Raw genomic sequence first — 14,582 nt, 5'->3', positions numbered from 1 at the left:
CAGTACAGTGGGTGGGTTGAAAGCCAAAATCAAACTCCCCCATTCTGTTTTGTTCAGGTGAGCTTGGTTGTCCTCTGGTGTGCTGCCCATCTGCCCTGAGCCCTCGTGCAGCACAGCTCCACACGCCCAGCAGCCCCTCTGGGTAATGGGAGGCTGCGCAACAGCAGACATTGGGGTTTTGCCCTGTCAAGCCTTGTACACTGGACGTGAAGCTCACAGCTCTTGGTCCCCTTCCTGAGCTGCTTCCCAGAAAGGTCATGGTGTTGTGCTGTCTGTGGGTAGAAGTACCGCTGAGCAGGGTCTGCTTGGGAGCCTTATTGCCCAGGTACAGCCCAGGAATCAGGTCCCTCTTCAGGTGTGGTGGTGTTAGGGTCTCCCCGCCATGCAGCCTCTCACACAGAGCATTTTCTGGTGTCGACACCTGATGCATCAATGTGTCAAAGCGGGAGAGGTTGGGGTTTGCTGCAAGCACATGGTTGGGCTCAGCAAACCCATCTGTGGCTGCTTTACTTGTGTTAGGACTGTCCTGCATGTCGATATAACCACCCTTAATGCTTGCATTAGGCCTTTAGGACATGAAGATGCTTTCATGTCTGATCTGCTGTTGCCTGACTTATACTCTCTGCCAGTAGCTGTACTTATTTGTGTGATTGCTGGTGGGTCAGATTCCACATTCTGACTTGCTTGCAGAAATAAAAATTGAAGAAGGAACTTGAACAAGCAGTTTAAGGCATGGCATCTAAACTACCTAATGATATTTTAAGAATCTGCTGGGTCTTAACTCCACCTTAAAAAAAAATCAGACAGGCTTCTACCTGAATTTGTTAATGATACTAAACATTCTTGATAGTCACAGAGGACTTTGTCATTTCTATATAAGAAAGTAAATGCCCAACATGCATCTTGAAGTGTACTGGGAAAAAATTTTCATCCAGGAGAGGGATGTGAGGAAAGGCAAGAAAGATATATAGTTATTTTATTCTACTTTAAGTAATAATGGTAAGGGTTTTTTCCCTAATTTTTCCTTTAAAAGAATAAGAGCATTTATGATTTTTAGAGAAGGAAGGAGTGGGAGCATTAGAATAAAGACAAGGGGCTTAATTTCAACAAACTTAGCGGAAGTGGTGTTAATACCCTGTGGGAATGATAAGGATTTTGAGAAAGGACGAATATATTCCAAACAAGGCAGTTTCAAGTTTTGTGTTTGACTCTGTGAGACTGGGGGAAAAAAAACCCAGAGTAATTGTGGTAAGCATAGCTATGGTAAAAGCTGTAAGAAAGGATTAGATCAGCTCTGGAGATCTCTCTCTGACTTCCATTTCTGTGATTCTAACTTTAGGCTATGTCTTTTTGCGCATTACCTTGAGCGTGGCTATTAAAGCCTACCTTTAGTTTAGATTTTGTGTATTTCAATCTATGTTTACAAATTAAAATGAAACAGAAAGGTTTATTTGCAAGACAATGACATTGTCATTGACAACATAGACAGCAAAACAGTACAGAAAGGTCAAGTCACAGACATAACTGGGGGTTAGTTTTCCAATGCCTTTCTCTATTATCACTTTTTTGCACATAAGCACATCTAATCTAAATGCATTAGGAAAAAGGATAGGAAAAGCAGCTGAGTTATGCAGAGACGTTAATTAGTAGGAAAGGGGACGGTAAGGTCTTCCAACAGCATATTCTAATTGAAGTCACTGAACTGGCATTTTGGCAATGATTTCTGCTTCAGAGATCAAGAAAGATTATTTATTCTAAGCAGTTTTCTGTCTGCAATTCTCAAAAGTTCAAGCAGGCCAAGTGGCTTCCATCATTTGTGAACATCGTTGAACAAGCAGCGACGTTGCACTGAGACCGGAGGGCTCATTTCTAGCCTGTGGAGCCATGCTCTCCCAGGCACTGTTTGGTCTGCTCTCTAACCATAAGAAGAGGAGATGGCTGAGGAGATGACCGCTGCTCCAGTTTTGTTTAACAAAAAGGTTCATTTGGAAAATCATCAATCTTTAAAAAAAAAAAAAAAAAGAAAAAAAACCCCTACCCTACACAGGTATTAACTTCTCATGAGATGCAGGGGAGTTTACTGAAGCGCGTGCTCAGCATGGTCTTTTGCATACAATATGGAGTTGTATGGTCTTTTGCAGCCTTTCTTTCACCTATACGTGAGAATGGTGAAACGTGGCTAGTCCAGCAGTCCATCTCCCAGCAGTGGCCTGAAGCAGACACGTAGTGAAGCGTGCAAGAAGCAGGCAAATGTGGAGCAATGCTTTGCTAGAGTACTCCCCCCATTTGCTAGCAGTTTTCATATTAAATAGTTTATCTTTGCTGGGTGTAAGAGGCAGGGCAGGAAAGCTCGTTGTTGTCAAACTATGTTTCTGTAGCGTCAGTGGTGTTCAGAAAGAGAAGGGAGTCACCTTTCTCCCCACTGTGGTTGTTGCTATTTAGAGGTGATCATTGAGCACATCGTTTACTTTTATGGCTTGCTCTGTTTTACCAGCAGTCCAGTCTCTGGCTGATCCTTTGCCTCTACCACAGGGATTTTAGGAGGAGGGTAAAAGACCATTTCCTCCATGTTAAAGTAGCAGCTGCTCACTCTGCCCCTGTGCCCTGAGGAAGCTTCTGCAACTTGCTTCCCTCGAGATGTACAGAGTTGCCATTTTGCTTTGTCCAAAGGAAACCACCGTGAGCCCCTGGCCCTCCACCGCTGTGTGCCTCAAGAGTTGAATTTATGTCCCAGGAAGAGTAGACAGCTGCTTGTTTTGTCAGTGCAGGCCTGTAAGTCTTTGCATTTACTCATGAATACTGCTAATGTGGTAGTCTCTCTGGAGTTTAGAGGGGATATGCTGGCTTCAGAAAGGATCTAATGACAGTTATGGCAATAAATAAACCTGGAAAAGCAGCAACAAAGGGGAGCTAGCAGGAGTGTTTGTGTAAAGAGAACAAGAGAGGGATCACAGGCTGAGAATGGAAACCTTAGGAAATACGCCTAATAAGTTCCCATAGCCAGAGAAAACTCTACTTGCTCATGTCTGCCTAGGTCCCGTGGCTGAAACAGGATACCTGGGCTGGGGTGACAGTGAGATGTGATGGGGAGATGGGGAAGGTACTAGAGAGAGAAGCAGAACAAGTAATTTTCCTGATTTTATTGATTTGTCCCGTGATTTCTGGGAAGATATGAAGGTCTCTGTCTCATTGTCCTTGTTTGTATAATTGTGCAGCGCTCTCTGCTTTGCATTTTCGGAGATCAGCTAGTGGGAACAATCCTGCAGGGCCATGGTTTGAACTTGTTTTGTTTATAGTGGGAAGTGGCTGTGAAAACCTCAGGAGGAAATGGCTGGGTTTGCCCAGGTGTATCCAGGCAGCCGAAAGCTGCAGAAAGCAGCAGTGTTAAATTTCTGTTCTCCTCCATCTGCTTTGGCACTCCATTTATGATGTGTTTCGCCTCATGCAGGAGCAGTGTACCATACTGTAGTACAGAGCCTCACTGTTGCTGTCAGCACTGGAAAAGACTGAAGCTGGCATCCCTGTTGTCCCCAGCCAGAAGCTGCCCAGCAAGACACAGCTGTAAAATGTTCATCAGAAAAAACTGAATGGTAGATCCTTAAGCGTGAGTAAAAATCAAATCTGCCTTTCCCCCCCCCCCCGCCAAAATACATTATTTTAATGTCATGCAGAAATTTATTTGGAAGTGTATTCCTGGGTAAATACAGAGTGAGAGGAGCTCAGAGTTTTGCCTGTGGTGCCAGGTTGTGGTATTTACCTCACACTGCTGTGTCCTTTGGAGTATGTAGTTCCTCGCCTCAACTGCATTTCTTAAGGACCAGTGGCTCAAGGCTAGCGAAGAAAAGTGTCAAGCATCCTGTTGAAATGGGTTTTCTCTAAGCAAGGGGCTGGGTCCTAGGAAGAAAAACTGCTTTGGCAGGGAAAAGATCACCTGGGAGGGACCAGCTCCTGGGACTGATATGAAGACTGCATGGGAAAATGCCTGGACAGCTATATCAAGAAAGAAGATGTCATGTTTTGTGGGCCACGTTCACATGATCAAGCAGGGAAGCTACGCAGGATTGAAGAGGACAGTGTCCTGACCTGCCTTCTCCAGGACACAGCCATAGTTTCCCGAGGCAGAGAGAGACAGAGAATGTGTTCAGGATGCTTTCTGTTCTCTTAGTGATTTTCAGTTGCCTTTTAATTTCAAATAGTGAGTGACTTGTTCAGAAACCTTTTGCAAAGCGATCGTTAGGTATTTTTTAGGTTGTAGCTCTAGCCCTCATGAGATGAACTTGTAGACCCAAAGGACTGCATACTCAGTGGGATACTACAGAGTATGAGGAGGCAGCTGGGGAGGTTGGGGGGAGGTGACTCCGGTGTCCAGGCCTCACTCAAGAGTTTGAACTTGGGTACTGCTCCTGCCTTTCCACATCCTGTGCTCTGCCCAGCCCCAGCTGGGAGAAAACACATGAGGCTGAGTGATTGGTTTCCTTCACAGCAGCCTGGAGAGTTTCCTTTTGTGGAGTGCTTGACCAGCTGGGATATTTGTCCAAGGTGTTAATAGCTTGTTAAGCATGATACAGTGATGCAGTTTCCTGAGACTTGAGTGAAAGCAACCTACATGTCTTCTGAGGCTATCTTAACAGCAAATATGTTATAATTAAATAGTCTTGCTTGACATATCAAGGCACCTACAATTCTGATATAACTGAAAGAAAAGAAGTCCAAACCAGTCTTTGCTAAAAGTCCCATAATTAAAGCAATGGCAGACCAAGCAATATGTTGTCAGAAACATAGATTGCAATCACTTGTTTTATTTATTTTGATTTCTAGAGAGAAGGAATAACTTACCTTTCTCCAGTTAGCCTCCTTCACATGAGGAGGAGTTGCATTTAGGGGACTCTGTGAGGATTTTGAATAAGGTACGTGTTTGATCTGGAATAATGTATTTGTTCCCAAGCTGGTTGTGTAGAGCATGTTGCAGTAGTACACTGTGCACCTGCTGGAATAAGGTTTGTGATGATGATTGGGTTTTTCAAGAGAAAGTCAGAGACTATACCCCTTGAAAGCCTCATCCTCTGCACAAGGAGAGGCTTTCCATGTGCTAAGCTGTTTTATTGTTTCTGGGAAATAAGGCAGCCTTGGTGTTGGAGGATGAGCTGGGCTTGTGGGATCATCGCCAGAAGCAGCTTAGGGCTTAGAAAATAAAACCTGAGAGCGTGGTGTGATTTCTAAAGTCCTTGCAGAAGTCAAGTCATTACAGAGATTTGCTGATACTTTCTGCACCAGTTGTTTTTTGCATTTCTTTTCCAATCTGAGTCTTTTAATTCTAAATAAATTGCAGTGATTTACCACTGACAGGAGATGTCATGGTGAAGTCAGGCAGATAAAAGTCCTCTAGCAAATTGCTGAAAGCTGAGTGTTTCTCACAGACACTGTGGATAGGATTCATTTAATCTAACTTTGGATGTTTATAGTGCAGTATCCGAGATGATGCTTAATGAGGTAAGTAATTTTAGAATGTGATTCATCTGACAGTTGAAATGTACTTTAGGATGACATGGATTGTGTCCTTTGTTGACCGTAAATGGAGCCTAGCTGAGTTAAGTAAGTTGGTGGTAGATGTCTACGCTGCCAAGTGAACCCTTTTCTTTACATCTGGTGTCACAGTGCTGTCCAGAGAGCCCCTGAGTTTTGGAGAGTCCTGAAAATTTGCATTCAGCCTTCTGTTGTCAGAGCACACAGAGCAGAGGTGGTGCCAAACACTTCTTTGCAATTGTTTTTTTCTTTTGCTCTTATGAATCTGAGATTTGGCTTCAGCCATAAATGACTGCCTTGGGAGGAAAATTATGTAAGATAATGGAAGCAATAATTTTCTAACTGTTACTACAAGTCATAGCTCTATAGTAAAACTTACGTGTGAGCTCATGACTTAGAAGTGTAGTTCATGCCATACAGCCTCTAAAATAAGAATTTATGAAAATACAGCTCTGGTTTTCAGGTGGATAACAGAGAATCCAGATGTTTCTGGCTTTTAATCTTTTTGTGAAGATGTTTCAAATTTCACTGAAGCTGGGGTGAACCTGGTTGTTTGTTACATTTATCTGGAAAAACATTCATGTGTCGGAGAGGTGGGGGAAGGAACGTATGAGAGTGATCCAAACATGCAGCACACAGGGCTGACCATGGACTGGCCACATGGGGGGTCGGCTTGGTCTGGATATTGGGTTTGAAGTTCTGTACATGTGAAAGAAGCAGAAGACAACAAAGCAGGTAGCAAGGAGATAGTAGGCAGGAATTCCAGTAGTGCTGAGAAGAAAAATGAGTGTGCTCCAGGGTGTTGTACTGTAGGAGCTGCTTACATGAGGGATGCTCCTTTGAGTCCCACTGGTGAAAATCTTATTTCAAGAGAAACCCTTTAGAGTGCGAGTGTAATGAATTAGTCTGCTGTGCAAATTATTCTGTGAATAGTGCATACTCTGTTGTTTTATATACTTTCCTGTTCTCTGAGTGAAGAAGTAATTTCCTCTTAACCCAATAAGCATGTGTGCAATTTTAAGCATGTGGTTTATTTCAATGGCTTCAAGTGACTATAGATTAATTAATTTTCCAGTGAAGGGCTATGAAGATGATGAGGGGACTGGAGCACCTTTCCTCTGAGGAAAGGCTGAGAGAGCAGGTACTGTTCAGCCTGCAAAAGAAAAGGTTCAGGGTGATCTTATTAATGTACAGAAATACCTGAAGGGAGGGTACAAAGAAGATGTAGCCAGGCTCTCTTCACTGGTGCCTAGTGACAGGACTGGAGGCCATGGGTGCAAACTGAAACACGGGAGGTTCCCTCTGAACATCAGGAAACACCTTTTCGCTATGAGGGTGACTGAGCACTGGCACAGACTGCCCAGGGAGGTTGTGGAGTCTTCATCCTTGGAGATATTCAAAAGCCATCTGGGCATGGTCCTGGGCAACCAGCTCTAGGTGGCCCTGCTTGAGTAGAAGGGTTGGACCAGATGACCTCCAGAGATCCCTGCCAAGCTCAGCCAGTTTGTGATTCTGCGAATTAGGTAGAACTGTCTGTTTGTCCCTCAAACTGTTTGGCAACAAACTCTTGCCAGCCTTCTTGGGAATTATTGCAAGGCTGTGCAGGGCTCCTGGCAAGGCTACTAAACATCTGCTCAATAGTAGGCCTCCCAGAAAGCACTGAAAATGTGTCTGGGTACTAAGGAAATATTACCCTGGTAACACTTCTGTGTTACAATGTTGGGTCAGATGGTGAAGACAGTTAAAACTGCCTTTGATAGATCATATATGCAGACAGGGCACCTGATTCATAAATTTGTAATGGCCCTACTTAGAACAATTATCAGTGAAGAAGAGCAGATTCGTTAGATCTATTACATTTACTGCAACAGGAATAGTACAGTCCTCCCTGGCATCAGCATTTTACATGAAGAATTAATCGTGCAGCTAAGCTGTTGTTTTAAAACGTGTTTCCTGTTTGTGGTGAAAGTCTTCATCTCTGTAATACTGAAATTCTGCTACTAGATAAACCTAGAGATTTAGAACGTGGTTCATAGTGTGGTAGTTATGGTGTTTTCAAAAGATACTGGTATTTATCCAGTTCTCTGAACCCATTCAGGAGAGTGCCCAACCATTCGAAGCAGTAACATCTGACTTCTCCAGCGCAGCCCCTTCAGGTGTAGATATTGAGTGAGAAATCAAGACATCTGCAGAAAGCTTCTGAACTGATTTATGATCCTCTTTGAAGAAAACATATTTAGCCCATAGTGATGGATTCTTCACAAATCACAAATAGATTTATGAGGCAATACTCGCACATCCTTTGCCGTTTGTTCTGTATATATTGTCCTTGATGGATGCTGTACATGAAGGGGCCAAACCCTGAGGATATTCAGTGCTCATTTCACTGCCTGCTAACATGAACATTAAAACTGTACATAGTGGTAGACAGGATGAGATCTACATGGAGAGAAAATTCTCTGTTCTTCCACAATACAAATACATTTATTGATGTCTGAAAATATGCAAAGTAACAGTCTCCTTCCCTGGCAGAGGAAGGTTTTCACTTGGTAAGTTAGAGAGCTTGCTTCAGATGGTAACTTCGGAGAGAGTGATACCTGATACTGAAAAGTACCTGCCAGGGGCCCAGACTGGAAGTCTTGCATCTGAGGGGGTCACTGCAATATGGGGAGCAGACGTCCTAGTTACGCTCTGGTGCCTTGTGAACTGTAGAGGTGGGAGGGTGCAGATTAAAAGGGGTTGTTGAAGCCAGTCAATATCATGGTTTACCTATGGAAGATGCACCTTTGTAACTCATAAGAAAGCATCCCTTTTGGTTGTTTTAACAGGAAAAGAAAAGTAAACTGTGTGTACTACAAGTTTGTTTTGGGAGGAGGAGGAGGGAGTAGTGTGAAAGCTCAGCAGACATCATTTCTTTGCAGCACTTCGGTCTCACTGCCCTCAGCTTCCATAATGGAGACCTCTGATCCAAGGCCTGTGCATGAGTTATCAGGGAAGAAATATTAACTGCCAGTGTCTAAGGAGGGTCTTTTTCTCCAGAAAGCCTCCCTTGTTAACATGGTCCCACCAGTGCAACTTCTGGTCTTGCCAGAGATTTTCCATGGCGATAACCCCTGCACAGCTGCCTCCTATCACCCTTGCAAGCTGACATGGAAACAAGATCAGCCATGCCATCAGCATTAAAAGATCTTAGGATTAATAGCACCACACAGTAAAGCGGAAAAAAAACCCAAAACCCTGATGCATATAACCAAAATGCATGATTTAAATTTTTTTAAGTGATTTTTATCTTCCAGACTTGTTTTTTGCAAGGATTTGACTTAAGATATCTAGATTTTTTGGACTGATTAGCAGCTGTGGGTGCTACTGATGGAAGTAATTAGTCTTGAGAGGACTGCAGCATGTTGTAAAATATGAGGTAACACTCGTTTAACACAATAAAAAAGGCTTTCCAAGTAGATACTCCGTTGCTGCTTGAAATGTTTGTGGGTTTTGGCTTTGCAAGTTATTACTGCTTCTGTCCCTTCTGCTTGTGTAACTGCACAGAAATGTGAGTTCAGATAGGCCTGTTGGTCTCCTCACACTCACTTAAATGTGGTTTTCTTGGTGCCCCCTGTTTCTGTAAAATAGAAACAACGTTTAAATCTTAGTTTGTAAATGGGGTAGTGGGACAAAAAGGACCTGTAAGCCCTGCGGGAGGGTGGAGTGGGGAGAAGATGCGGGAACTTCAGAAGGAGAGGAAATCTGTGGGGATTTGGCTCCTCTGGATCCAAAATCAAGAGGGTGAAACTCTGCAGAGGCGAGTACCAAGAACTACACTTGCTTGGCTGTAAAAACTGACCTCTGCTTCCTACAAGGCAGGGAATGACTGATTAGGCTGCAGAAACAGGTCTGAGAGTGTGGAGTGGGCCGGGAAGTAAATTTGATCTGCTCAATGCAGTTGCAAGGAAAGGCAAGCCTGGCTCTGGGGCTCTGGATGCAAAAATGGAGCTGTGGAGGAGACCAGAGGGAATTGTTAACTGGGGAGTTGTCATGACCTGAAGGATTACCTGTCCTGCAGGAGTAAGGAGATCATGACTGTGGGTTTGCAGGGATTCTGTAATATACAAGGACACAGAGGCTTCATCCTCTAAACTTCTCTGCTTTATTGTTACCAAAAATAACACAAAATTCACCACTAGCAAATATACTTGTGATGAATAGTAAAAAAAAAATATATAAAGCTATTACAAATTATTAGCAGCAACAAGTATATATATAATATTACAGGTTACTACAAACTTATCCCTAGTAAACGTATTGGTAATATAAAAGCAGATACACTTGCAGTAGATTACTTATATGCATATATATGTATGTTCATCATATTACCGACGCCAAGTGCATAAAACCAGTCCCAGAAGGGGGCCAAACCATCCCCGAACTGGGAGGACAAACCGAACTGACACCAGAAGCGGGCCCAGGGGGGACCAATAAAGTAACAGGCAGACCATCACTTCAACGATGATCCTTGTCATGGAGCTGGGAGTCAGCCAGGCATCCACAGTGAGGGTCCGAGAGCTTGTCTGGGAGATCTTGTAGAAGGTTCATGCAGGGAGCTCAACCTGTTTAGGAAAAGGAAAGCTACATGCAGCACGGGAAGTTCTCAGAGGGAAAAGCTCCATTTTGGATAAAAATAAGTTATTTCTGTATCAGATGTAAGAGAGCATAGGACACCACCCTGTCAAGCAGCCAATAGGTGCTGTTAATTTCTGGTTTTCACCTGGGACAGCCAATAGATAATGATGATTTCTGTTCTCTCAGACCAATTTTTATTTTCCAGACTGTTTTCCTCTTCTCGCAGTTAGAACAGCCAATGGCAATTACTGATCCTTACTTTCTCAGGATGTTTTCCCTTTTTCCAGACTGCTTTTCAACTTTTCAGACAATAAGTTGCTATTACAGTCCCTTGTTTTTGTGCTTATTGGCGGTATCTCAGGATGCCTCTGGTTTCTAGGTACCCAGCTGCACTTCAAAGGCACCAGCTGCACTTCTCAAGGGTGCTGCTGGTTCCCCGGCTGGCTGTTCCCAGGCTCACAGGCCAGCAGGCGTTTCCTCTATCAGTATTTCAGCAGATATCATCTTCTGTTCAGTATTTCTCCCCTTGCAACCAGCTTGCCTTTAGGGCTGCTCACACCAAGACTCCTCTGTAAATACTCTGTGTGGTTTTGAATACCAAGCCTCAGAAGAAATACAGCAGAGGATGAACAAGCAGAGAGCAGGGAGAAGTGATCTAGGAGGAAGGGACAAAAGAACATCAGTGTGTTTTACTCTAGAGTAGAAAGCAAGGAAGGACGTGAAGAAGGGAGGGAGACAAGGATCCCCATCCATAGGCAGTGGTCCTCCATGCTTCAATAACAGAAATTACAAATAGCAATATCTTAATATGTTAGAAAAAGATTAGGACTAATTTTGATAAAATGGCTTATTTTATGGGGAAAAGAAGTAAGTGTTGTAATTGTTTGGTGTACAGCACTGATAGTATTGCAGCCTTGAAATGTCTGTTTATTGTCCTCGTTTCTGTGCTGTTATATACCTCCATGTGTCAGTCTATTTGCTGACACTGCTGACAAATGTATCATTTAATGTGCTGCAATGTTTTTGTCATTTATGAACATCTTTGCACTAGAATTGGAGGAGAGACCTCCTGCACATGCCATGTAGGATCCTGTGCGGCCATGAAGCAGCAGCTTTGGTAGCTGACCTAAGCTGGCACACAACTGAACCTGTGGTCCAAAGAGAAGAGCCTCGTCCCCTTCACTTGCTGCTGTGTAACCCAAAACACTGAGCACTGGGAGAAATGTGCAGCATGGAGGCTTCGTGCACAACATCAGGGAGTCTTTGCTACCTTTGACCCAAACTCATGGAGAGGATAGGATAGTGTCCCTAAACCCACACTTTTTCAGCAGGCTTTGTAGTCACTAAAGGATGGGCTTTCTTCTTATTAGGAACTCCCCAGAGATGCTTTTAAGTTACTTCCCAGTATTTGGAGATCATTTTAAGGCCTCTTCCAAACTCTGCTGAGGCCAGAGGGACCTCTCTGGTACATGCAGCAGGTTTGGGACCTTGCCTAAAGCAGTTCCCTATGTGAATCAGATGCAGCCTAGTTTTAGCCCATCGATAATAGTTTGCGTGGGTGTTACAGCCAGCTTCTCGACAGCAGCACTGGGGGATCAGTGCATGGAGGTAAGAATTACCATCCCAGCTGTGCTGACTGGTGGGGCGATACCGTGCCCCATGCAGTGGTGCGCGACCTCCACGTTTGCTTCCCTGCTGTGCTTGGTTTCTCTCACTTGCCCGTTTTCCAGGGTGTGCCAGGTCCCTGGGTATTTGTGCTTCCTCTTGCTTTGCAGTACCCCATGATGGGACACAACTGGAAAAATTACCTTCTCTTGATAGTAACAGTGTGCACCACGACTGGGGCACACACTGCTCCATGGGTTACAGTGAACATACTCAGCATTTTTGCCTATGTTTGTCTGGTTATGTCTTTCCCCCTCCCTGGCCACTGCATCCCTAGGATTTCATCCACTGACTTTCAGTTTGAGCCTCATTAAGCTTTTAATTGACACACCGCCTCCCAGACTCTTGTACTCGTGCCAGATGCCTAGTGATATTGAGGAATATTGTTCTAATACCATAACATCTTGGGCACTCACAGTGTCTCTATGATTCAGTGCCGAACTGGGGGGCACCGGTCCAGCCACCTCACCTCATCTCTCAGTGCTCTCCCAAGATGTCAGCTGTGACCATACAGGAGGGACTGTGTCATCGCTGCTGGCAGCTCCTAAGTTGTGCTTTTCTTGAAGAGGAAGAACATCTCCAGTGCTCTTTTGTTAGCTGGATAATATTTTGAAGCTGGTAAATGTGTGATTTCTTCTTCCCTGCTCTGTCAATCAGAGCATTTTCTAATCACTGCCTGGCTGCACATCTTTACTTTTGTTTATAAAAGATAGGGTCTAGCTCAAAAAGAAGTTTGTGGCTTGGTGCCGGCTGGCATTAGATTATCATAGTGGTGTTTTCTGGCATTGAAAAAATCTATAAACATAGGAATTTTTTCTTTAAATTTTCCAGCATGCCTTTTGCAATGTTTACCTGAGTTGCCATTATGTGCTGGCTGGGAGAGTGTGGGGTTGCTTGTGCTGGCAGAAAGGAGGGTTCAGAGCAAATGTGAGGAGAAGGAGATGTCTGTGCTGCCACACCAGCACAGGAGCAGCAGGGTCACCAAACTGAGTGGCTGGTACTGCCTATGCTACAGGTAATTTGAGAAGCAGTGGTGGAGCATGGAGGTCGGAAGGCCTTTCCTGGCAGCAGAGGACATACCCGTAGGAGTAAGAAAGAAGGGAAGAAGAGCAGAGGAGGAAGAAAGGCAGTTTGATAAAAGGATTTTGGCACCTTCTGCTCCCAGTGAGGTTCTGCAGTCAGCTTTGGTGGGATCTGTACGGCCTTTTAATTGATTGGCAGGTGGCTCCTGCTCAGAGGATGATGGTGAGGGACAGTTCTCCCATCCTGAGGCCACACTGTGCACAAGTGTAGTGTAAAACCCCGCTCTCCCACGAGTGCAGCCGCATGCCTGCTTCGTTCCCAAGGTTGGTCTCCAGCACTTCTGTTAAACTGCAGTGAGCTGGAAAGACCTCCTAACTGGTTTTATGCAAATGGGACTGAGACATCTCATGCATGTGTGTTTGCACACAGGCACTGCCCGCTATCAAACAATAGACATTGTTTTGTCATGTAAATAATGCTCAACTGATGAGGGCTTGCTGAGAGTTGAGCTCTCTTGTACTGAATGGTTTTGACATGTGTGTGCACACAGGTGTTGAAAGAGAGGGTGGGGAGAGCAATGAAGTTGTGAAACTTCAATGAGATAAGCCAAACAAAAAAATCAAATCATGTTATCGGGAAAGTGGTGAGTATATAACCTGCATATTGGATAAGGGGGGGCTACATGGCACTAAGTAGGTGGGGAAGAAAAACAGTTGTCTTCATACAGGGAGATTAGTGATGACTTGAAACTGCTTCTGATCTTCATTGTTGGTCTCCATGTGTCCATGTCTCTCTCCAAAAGCGTTCTGCTTGGCAGGTGCAACTTTGGAGGTTGGTTTTGGTGGTAACAAGGCAATGCCTGAAGATTTACATTCAGTGAAGACGATGGTGGAGGTCGGACAACAGAGCCATGCTCAATGAAGCAATTGGGGAAGCTGCTGTCGCTGTCTCCCCACATCCGTTGCCTGTGGGCTTGGCTGTTGGTCTGGCTGCAGGTGGCCACCAGCTGCGGTGGAGCAGTGACATCAATCAGTCCGATCTGGTTGTGGTGGGAAGCGTGATGAGCAGCTGTCATGCAGATGCTCCCTGGGAGGCTGCTAAATAGTCATTGTTGAAGTAATTCATAGCAACAAGGGGTGGGGGGTAGGGGGGAAGACCAGAAAAAGTTTTCAGATGTCCCAGACCGTACTGATACTTAGGGTGATGAATTGCACAACTGTCCACATGAGAACTGAATAGTTTTACTCGGTATGATAAAATATGCAATGCAAACAATAAGTAAAAAAGCAGAGACCAACATATAAACTACCAGACTTTTATGTAGGTGTCCAGTTCAAAATGTTGATGGGTATAAACACTAACTCCAAAAATAGAATTGATGTCATTGTAAAGAAAAGTATGAATCAAAAGCATATTGTTCTTGATTTGGTGGGGCTTTGGTGGTTTCCAGATATAGCTGCTGCTGGTGTGATTTTCTTAATGACATATTTGCCTGGTTTTTAACTGTCTTTTGGGGCAGGAAGGGGTGAGAGGCAGAATCCTCCCTTTAGCAAAATACATACATTTTTCCTAAGTAGTTTGTATTGGATCCTTCAGGGAACTGGAGAAAAATCACTTAGAGGAAAGCAGTGCTGCAGGTCTTAGAAAAACCCTTTTAAAGTCAGTTCAGAGAAATGGCAGATATATCTGCATCCTGCAGTAAATGATAAAATGAGTTCCAGGAAACTCACTCTTTCTAATGCAATAATCCACTC

The 14,582-nt window shown here is 44.2% G+C and overlaps 1 protein-coding gene across 2 annotated transcripts in view; it reads left to right on the top strand.

The window, feature by feature from the left end:
• ANKRD6 (ankyrin repeat domain 6) overlaps nucleotides 1-14,582 on the top strand; it is a 121,936-nt gene that overhangs the window by 64,737 nt on the left and 42,617 nt on the right. The window contains exon 3 of one of the 2 annotated variants that reach the window (XM_064447634.1): nucleotides 3,449-3,604. The exons of the other annotated variant lie outside the window; for it this stretch is intronic. The gene's annotated coding sequence lies outside the window, so the exon portion shown is untranslated. The remainder of the gene's footprint in view (nucleotides 1-3,448; nucleotides 3,605-14,582) is intronic. 2 annotated transcript variants of the gene reach the window in all.

This window comes from Phalacrocorax carbo, chromosome 3 (assembly GCF_963921805.1).
Source record: "Phalacrocorax carbo chromosome 3, bPhaCar2.1, whole genome shotgun sequence".
Classification (NCBI taxonomy): Eukaryota; Metazoa; Chordata; class Aves; order Suliformes; family Phalacrocoracidae; genus Phalacrocorax; species Phalacrocorax carbo.
The sequence above is the reverse complement of the archived record's forward strand: the minus strand, read 5'-3'. Positions and strand labels throughout refer to the sequence as shown.